The following is a 9,771-nucleotide window of genomic DNA, read 5'->3' as shown; positions in this document are numbered from 1 at the left end:
ATTTAAATCACCTGTAGAGGATCATTTAGCCCTACACACAAATGCTCGCCGTTTACATGTGAATAACCAAATTTCATGGAGGCAAGCTAGAGAAATTGTAGAAAACTGCAACATATGTGCACCGTTAACAAAAAAGCTCACATAGAAGGAGCAAACCCAAGAGGCTTACAGTCTAATGAACTTTGGCAAATGGGTATAACTCAAACAGATTTATTTCCAAGAAAACCTTATCTTCATGTTGTGGTGGACACTTATTCTCGGTTTATGTGGGCAATTCCTATGTCTTCTCAAAAATATAAGGCTGTTTGTAGTTTTCTTTTACAATGTTTTTCTGTGATGGGTATTCCATATTCTATAAAAACTGATAATGGCCAGCCTATGTTAGCAAAACTTTTGAATTTTTTTGTAAAGAATGGCAGATAAGATATCTGAAAAGAGTTCCTTACAATTGTAGGCGACAGATCATTGTAGAAATGAGTCACAGAACCTTAAAAAATCAATTACAAAAAAATAGAAAAAGAGATTTACCACTAACCCATTTGCTATCTTTGACTCTTATCACAATAAATTAATTAAACTTACCCCAAGGGGAAGATTATTATGTTACTGACCCTACGGTGATTGTGCCCTACCCTAGGGTGTGACCTGGGATTCTGCCCCAACCCTAGGGTGGTAACCTGATTCTGCTTCCACAATTGGGTGGTACCTGATTCTGGGGGATAAAAACAAGGGTCTGTGAAAGGCTAGGGGCTTTTGGCTGGAACTGATGCTGAAGCTTTGGACTTCACTCTTGTCCACCAAATAAAGCTAATATTTCCACAAGCCTGACAGTCTGTGAGCTGTTTACCCACTGCTTCACCTCAGAAGCGCTGGCTGAACAGAGTGGCAGATGCTTGCTTCAAGCTGGAGGGGAAAGACCTCATTCTCCATCCCTCCATCAGTCAACCTCTTCAGGGACTGACTTGCAACAATAAACTACATTTATTACCTTGGTATAGCACACGGGTCTTGTTGCTGTTCTTCACATTTAAGTGTTTTTCTGTCTTTCCTCCCTCCTCCCATAGTCTGGACATACAGTGCATCCTTGAACTCTTAGCTTACCAGCACAAATATGCTATTCTGAGTATCTTAAGGCCATTCATTCACAGTGCCAAAGTTCAGGTTCTCAAATTTATTTGAAGGGTCCAATGCTTGTGCAATAATTTGTAATAGACCAAGCCAGCAAGGATGGCAACCTCCAGTAAGATGATAATGCTAAGTAGTATCTTGTTAGTTGCCAATTTTCTGGACTTTGAACAGAGAATCTTTCCATTTTTACTCAAATGTTTATTTGTGTTTACCAGCCTATTTTTGGTATGTTGCAGCTGGTCACATTGCTCACCTAACTCTTCTATGATTTCTGAGCCAATCTGGACAGTCTCTGTGGCAATCTTATGAAAATGATTGATACTCTGGGTGGCCTAATTTAGGCTTTCAGTGCCTTGCAGAAGCAATGCTCTTTGAGATTGTAGCTGAATCATGTGCTCATTCTCTATCGTATACCATATTTCATGTCTCCTTGGCTCCCAGGAGCTATCAATGGTGTGCTTTTCACCTCTCAATGGAAGTTAGCTAGGTCTTTCCAGTAGGTTTGATGTTTTGACATCATAGGGTTACAGAAAGACAGAGGAGCATAACATAGTTCCTCCTCCATCTTTGCCAGCGTTTCATTTACTTCCTGTTGCTTTTCATCAAAATCTCTCAAAACTTTTTTCTTCTTTCGGGTTCAGCACTCCCCCGGAGCTGCTTTGGTACTCCTCAGAGGTCTTCATGGAGGCCTCAAAACAATTTCTTGAAATGCTCGAAAAAGGCAGTCACACCTCCAGCAACTGAAGCCACCGCCATCAAAGAGATTTGTAAACAAAGGAGTAAGCCTTGATATCACCAAATGTGTGTGCCCCAATTCTCAACCCCAACTAAGATGCCAACTATCATTTTTTGCCTATGGAGTTAAGTTAGTTTAGGCCGTTATTGCATTTTATAATCTGTTTACCACTTTTAAATTCATTGGGTATAGTCTTGTTTTTGTTGTTGTTGTTGTTGTTGTTGTTTTTTTGGGGGGAGGCCACACCGATGACACTCAGGGGTTACTCCTAGCTATGCACTCATAAGTTGCTCCTGGTTTGGGGGACCATATAAGATGCTGGGTAATCGAACTGCAGTCTGTCCTAGGTAAGCACTGCCTTAGCACTGCGCCACCGCTACGGATAGTCTTGTTTTTATTAGTTATTTAATTAAGAATAACCACATATAATAGCTTATAGCATTGTTGGCAAATAATTTGAGTAGTGCTTTATGAATAGAAAATTTCTGAAAATACTCAGGATCTAAAAATTGAAAATTTGGAAAGGAATGCATAGGTATATTTTCAGGTCATGGTATCAAAAGACAGATAAGGGAACTATGCAAATACGTCTCTCCAACAAGGCTCCTAAAATATTTCTTTTCTTTCCATTATTCTTCAATAACTAATTTAACTTCTTTTCTTAGAACCAACCAGCAGAAATAAAAAATTTTCATAACACCTTTCTTTTGTCTTCAGCTATCCTTCCTCTTAACTTGTCCCACCTTTCTTGGCTAACATTTCCTAGATAATGGAGATATAAATTCCTCCTCTTTGTAATCACTGATTTACCCTGTTTATAAACAATTACTTATGCTTTTATTTCAAATTTAGTGTATTTTATTTATTTTTTGTCAACACTCACTTGTGCTCAGGACATATTCTTGGCTCTGATCTCAGAGATCACTATTATCGGGGCTCAGGGGGCCTTATGGGGTACCAGGAGATAAATAAGTGTCACTGTATGCAAGGAAGTGGCAAACCTGAAATATCACCTTACGAACCTTTCGAGTCAGTTATTAAATTATAATGTATAAGCTTCCAGATAACAGGGAATGTTTGTCTCAGTTACTCCTAGCAAAAGTTTGGCATATTGTATATGCCAACTATGTTCATCTAAAATACTCAATTGTTACATGAGTAATACAATTGTAAATGTAGAATACTTGAATTGGGCAATGTTTGAAATATATATATATATATATATATATATATATATATATATATATATATATATAAATTTTATTGCCAAGAGCTAAACATTTGACTAACCCAGTCATTAACTTTCCTCTCAGTTTTATATTTTATGTGGAAAATTATATTTTGTGTATCAAACAATTTGGCTTTTTTGTATAACAGTAATAAAATAAAAATATAAAAATAAATAAATAGATAAATAAAAATAATAAAATAAAAATGCATGAGAAATATGATCACCAGGATGTCCAGTTGAATTTTTAAAGGACAAAGAAAATCATGCGAAAAATATTGATTCCAATTTTAGTATTTCTAGAAACACTCAAATTCCAGTATTTTTAGTGGAACTTAGAAAAAAATCACAATTATTTTCATTCAGGAATTAAAAATAAGGCTTGTTCATACTGTGGAGAAATTAACTGATATTTCTTACATACCAATATCCATGATTAAGTCCATAAACCATGTGGTTCTCCCAAATATGGCCCAGTAAATCCCTGGAAACCCTCAGGACTGACAGCTAGGGCTCCAAGCTTCCTAAGGACTGCTTAGAAGCTACCCAGTGTCACCCTTTACACCTCCTACTTACTCTAACCAAAAACTGAAAACACAATTAACTAACAGTCACCCACAGTATAATCTCTTTAGTTTTAGAGATTATGTAATCAACAGAAATACTTTCTCCCATTTGTTATTTTTAGTTTCTTTGTCAAAAATATATTTTCCGAGAACAAAGCATCAGCTTTCTTATGATTTATTAGACATAAGAACAAACTTATAAAGCAAAGTCTTTTATATTTCTTAAATAGAGTAATGATCTTTTTCAAAAATATCTTTCCTGCCTACAAACATTCTTTACTGTAATAGTACTTTTATATCAGACTAATTCTTTCTGTTTTGATAGCAAAGAGGTTGGTAACCTCAATTTCAATGACAATTGTTCATCCTACAATTTTCAATAAAATAAAGGCCTATTATGATTGAGTAGATTCTCTTTTAATTCATATTGCCTAAGTTAAATTTGGCTAATCATGAAGTTTAGAAATCAAGTACATCAATGAAAAATTAAAAACAATTAGGCATAAATCAACAGTAATAAGAAATAGAAACAATTTTCAGAATAATTAATACAAGTTGTATGAAATAATATTCAAGTGTTTTGGGGGCTGTTATTCCAAGTCAAGAGACCTGGGCACACATCCTAGAGATTCTTGGCCATCTTAGAGGATTTAATTATTCGTTGCTTTGGATTTAAGCCATATTTACTGGTGCTCAGAGGTTAATTCTAGCTTGGCACCTAAGAATTACTTCTGGTAGTGCTCAAGGGACATTTTGGAATGATGAGGATATAACCAATAGGCCATGAGCATGGCATGTCATATCTGCTCTACTATCACTGTGGTTCTCCAATCTTTATTTTTAAAGAGACAATCAGAAGACCAATAATAAATAGTACTTGGAGCTGCAATTCTTATCTTGCTTGTGGATGGCCCTCATTTGATCTCTAGCACACATAGCACCCTAATCACATATCATTAGAGTTCCCTCAGTGCAGAAGATTCCTGAGCACTCCAGGGTGAGGCCCAAGAAATCTTCACCCACCAAAAGTAAAAGAGGCAGTTATAAACATTATTTTAGAAAAGCTAGAGGAAACATTCTATTTATCATTAAATTATAAAGAACAAGAATAATAAACTCTATTTGTACTATGAAGCTAATTTATTTTAAGTTGTGGAATTTAAAGCACTGTAGAAAAATACCATAATGTTAAGAATACTTGGGCTTTTGAGGTAAATGTAAATGGTCTTTTCTTTTAAATTTTAGTTTCAAATAATTTATCAATTAAATTAAAACATTTTATTCTACCCTTTTCTGAATTGATAGATTACAACACTTATATTTATCGAGAAAGATAAAACTAACTGAGGTATCAAACTTTAGAACTTTTATCCTGATTTTGATTTTCACTGTGCTTCACTGCTGAAAATTTAAAATGAGTTCAGGCATTAATTTCCTTAGCACCATCCTTTAGACAAATTGCCAGATGTTCTCTCAATGGGAGAGAAGGTGCTGCCATTGTTCTCAAAAAGATTAGAAGAAACACCTAATAAAACACTTGCAGGAACATGAAAGGATGAAACCATCTCTGGATGCTGTTCTCCCCACTCCTCCTTCTCACTGGCTTAGGTCAGGGCCTCTGTACACTGTACATTAGATTCTTTGAAAAATAAACAAGCTTAGAATGAAAGGTCAGGGCTGGTCCAGGGAATTCATTTATGGCATGAATTTATTGAAGTGTTCCAGGGGGAAACAAGATAAAGCTGTGATGCTTAGAATTCTGGTTAGAGTTCAAAGCATATTAAAAATATATTAAAATGTCTTGTTTGATCAATTTTACACACTTAGACTCAGTCAAAACTGAAGAAAAGGCCACAAATCACTGGAAGACTCCTTTTTGTTCTTAGATTGTCTGTAAGGTAGATTTAGGAACAGGACAGTCAATACATTTCTGAGTGGAGAGAAATAGGGAAAAATGAAAGGGTGAGAGAGAGAGCAAGAGAGGAGAGAGAGATGAGCAATTGTTAAATTGTGTGAAAGCATTCAATTTTATGTAGAATAATTAAAATAGTTAAAACCCTAATGACAAAACCAATGGTCCAAAGGAAGATCATTGGAGACAACATTCCTTTGGATAGCCAAAGGAATGACATTAAGGATTCAAGAAGAATCATAAAATGGAAATGAGGTGCCAATGATGCCCAGGAACAGGCTATGAGGACTTTCTAGGTCTAGAGAGACATGAAGAAGTTAATTCACGAGAAAAATCTAACAAAGTAATGAAGGGGTCTTAGTGCACCTATTGAATAAAATTTTAAATGCCTAGGAAACCAAGGAAAGTATTTACAGTGAAAATTGAGGTGAGTGAATTATCATTTTTTACAGCTCACTCTGTCTAATGATGCCATATCTTTCACTATTTTCCACTAACGATCTTGCCTTCAAGCAGCTAGGCTCTAATCCAAGCCAGCAGACACAAAATGGTGACATGATTAGGAAAAGGCTTTCTTTAGAGTACCCATTCTGGATCAATCTGTACTTTATATGAGCACATTATCATTACCCCTGAGCCATAATGGGTGTGAAATTGGAGACAGCTTTTCCACCTGAGTCATCATCCAAACCACTTTCTGGAATCATCATCTATTAAGGTCTCTAGACACTCATTCAATTACTCATATGGCCCAACTTCCCTCAGCTCACAAGGAAGACCAGAATAACAGCTCTGATGTTCATATTGACACAATATGCATAATTCTGTTTTTCTAATCACCAAAAAGACTCCCAAACTTAAGACACAAAGCAATGATAGATTTTTGCAAATCAGGGTAGGCTCCCTAACCCCTCACCTTCACAGCACCTTAATTCTATCCTAAATTTTCCATATCTTCACAAAAAGTAAATATCAATGTTTGGGCAGATTCTTTTTATTTAATTTAGAAAGAGAAGGCTCATACAGGAAGAGGAGTGTTGGGGTAAGCAGAAGGCTTTAAAAGAAAATGACAGTCTGAATATTAAAATAAAATATTCTCAGCTCCTTCCCAAAGTCCATAGTTAGGGATTATTATTTGTTTGTATCAATATCCCAATTTTTTTTTCATTTTTTGTTTGTTTTAATTTGGGGTGACACCAGTGGACTATCATTCATGGCAGACTTACAGAACCATATGTGATACTGAGAATTTAACTTGGATCAGGTAGGCTGCATGCAAGGCAAATGCTTAGACTCTCATTTTCATTTTTGAAGGACACTCTGCAGTGATCAGTGGCTATTCTTGGCTCTGTGTTCAGGAACTCTAGTGTTATTTTAGGGCACAATATGTGCTGCAAGGCATTCAAACTGGGATAGTCAAAATACAAGGAAATTCCTTTAACACTTAATCTAACTCTCTGGTTACTCAATCTCCCATTTTTATTTTTTATTTAAACACCTTTGTTACAAGGTATTTCACAATAGTGCTTTTTTGTTGCAAAATTACTCATGATTGAGTTTTAATAATATGTATAACACCTTTCACCAGTGCACCAATTTCCTGCCACCAAAAAGATACTATGGTACTGAATTTTTGGGTTTCTGGGTTTTATTTGTTTTTGTTTTAATTAATATCTTTATTTAAACACCTTAATTACAAATATGATTGTAGTTGGGTTTCAGTCATGTAAAGAACACCCCCTTTCAGCAGTGCAACATTCCCATCACCAATGTCCCAAGTCTCCCTCCTCCCCATCCTACCCCCGCCTGTACTCCAGACAGGCTTCTTCTTCCCTCATTCATTCACATTGTTATGATAGTTCTCAGTGTAGTTATTTCTCTAACTGCACTCATTACTCTTTGTGGTGAGCTTCATGTCATGAGCTGGACCTTCTAGCCCTCATTTTTTTGTCTCTGAGAGTTACTGTAAAAATGTCTTTTATTTTTCTTAAAACCCATAGATGAGTGAGAATATTCTGCATTTATATCTCTCCTTCTGACTTATTTCACTCAGCATAATAGATTCCATGCACATCCATGTATAGGAAAATTTCATGACTTCATCTCTCCTGACAGCTGCATAATATTCCATTGTGTATATGTACCAGTTTATTTAGCCATTCATCTGTTGAAGGGCATCTTGGTTGTTTCCAGAATCTGGCTTCAATCAATATAGGTGTGAGGAAGGGATTTTTGTATTGTATTTTGTGTTCCTAGGGTATATCTGTAGGAGTGGGATAGCTGGATTGTATTGGAGCTCAATTTCCAGTTTTGGGAGGAAGCTCCATATTGGTTTCCATAAAGGTTGGACTAGTCGGCATTCCCACCAGCATTGAATAAGAGTTTCTTTCTCTCCACCCACCAGCGCTGCTTGTTCTCATTATTTGTGATATATTCCAATCTCTGTGGCATGAGTTGGTATCTCATAGTTGTTATGATTTGCATCTCCATGATGATTAATGATGTAGAACACTTTTTCATGTGCCTTTTGGCCATTTGTATTTCTTCTTTGATAAGGTGTTTGTTCGTTTCTTCTCCCCATATTTTTTTTATGAGATCAGATTTTTTTCTTGTAAAGTTCTGTCAGTGCCTTGAATATTTTGGATATTAGCCCCTTATCTTAGGGGTATTGGGTGAATAATTTTTCCCATTTAGTGGGTGAATCTTGTGTCCTGAGCACTATCTCCTTTGAGGTGCAGAAGCTTCTCAGCTTAATATAGTCCCATCTGTTTATCTCTGCTTCCACTTGTTTGGAGAGTGCTGTTTCCTCCTTGAAGATGCCTTTAGTTTCAAAGTCATGGAGTGTTTTACCTACTTGTTGCTCTATATACCTTATGGTTTCAGGTCTGATATCAAGGTCTTTAATCCATTTCGATTTTTATCTTTGTATATGGTGTTAGCTGGGGGTCTGAGTTCTCTTCTTTGCAAGAGGCTAACCAGTTGTGCCAACACCACGTGTTAAAGAGGCTTTCCTCGCCCCATTTAAGATTTATTGCTCCTTTATTAAAAATTAGGTGATTATAAGTCTGGGGAACATTCTCTGAGTACTCCAGCCTATTTTGCTGATCTGAGGGTCTGTCTTTATTCCAATACCATGCTGTTTCTGGTGTTTTATAATAGAAAAAGGAAAGGAAGAGTGTATAGATAGAAGTCAGAAACACTAAGAAAGTGTCAGAAGTCTTAGCAAAACGCTCATCGGTTTGTCTTGAGATGCAAATGTTGGGCAAAGGTAGAACAGACAAAACCTTCTTTAGGTAAAGCTGGGAATAGTAGTCTGGGGATACAAATGAAGAATCCAAGTGGAGAGAGAAGGAGTGAGGAAATAGAATTTTAACGGAAGTGAGCAAGAGTGATGAATTCAGTAAAAATGTTCTGTTTCTCTCTATTCTTGAGGTGTTTCATTAGACATACTATGATTATACATACATATCTTTTGGATTAAAAATTCCATGTTTTTTATAAATCAGTTTGAAATTTTTACTATTTATTTGATACCAATAAATGTCAAGAAAACAAAGTTGAAATAAAGGAGTTAGATAAGGGAAACTACTAGACCTAAGCAAATTTAAGGGCTTCAGCTACCTTTTACAATAACTATTATATATATTTTATTTATTATTATTTAGTATTTAATATTAAATAAAATTGTTTCTATTATTTTGTGTACTGCATTCTGTTTTAAGACTAAACACATAAAAGGTCATTTTTTATATAGAATTTATCAAACACTTTTGTTTATCATAGAAATTAGAGGTGCTAATACTCACACCAAATATCTCTGCTCTTTCTGCTTCACTACTTTCCTGATCATTCTTGGTTTCATGTATCACTAATTGTCAATTACTCTTTATTCTTCAGAAATATGTTGATATCTATGTTCTTTTCTCAATCATGAAGATCCTTCTTTCCTCTTCTGATTAATTTGTTAAAGCAATATATGTATCATATATGTTACTGATTTTAGATATTGTGAAGTTTATGCTAACCTAAAACAACTGAATGTTTGATATCTTACTTCCTAAAATGAACTTTTAACATGCATTGAATAATTTTAGAATCTTTGTAAAGCTTTACTCATGTTATTTTATTGTGTTCATATTATGATGATGTGTTGCATTACTGTACTGAAGGCACGCACTTACAAATCACATACACAATTTAA

At 35.3% G+C, this 9,771-nt stretch overlaps 1 pseudogene; it reads right to left on the bottom strand.

The window, feature by feature from the left end:
• Positions 1 to 1,157: 1,157 nt before the first annotated feature.
• On the bottom strand, positions 1,158 to 1,884 carry LOC126004252 (vesicle transport through interaction with t-SNAREs homolog 1B-like; annotated as a pseudogene).
• Positions 1,885 to 9,771: the final 7,887 nt, after the last annotated feature.

Source organism: Suncus etruscus, chromosome 3, assembly GCF_024139225.1.
Source record: "Suncus etruscus isolate mSunEtr1 chromosome 3, mSunEtr1.pri.cur, whole genome shotgun sequence".
Taxonomy (NCBI): domain Eukaryota; kingdom Metazoa; phylum Chordata; class Mammalia; order Eulipotyphla; family Soricidae; genus Suncus; species Suncus etruscus.
Note: the sequence above shows the minus strand (reverse complement) of the source record. Positions and strands in the feature narration are given on the sequence as shown.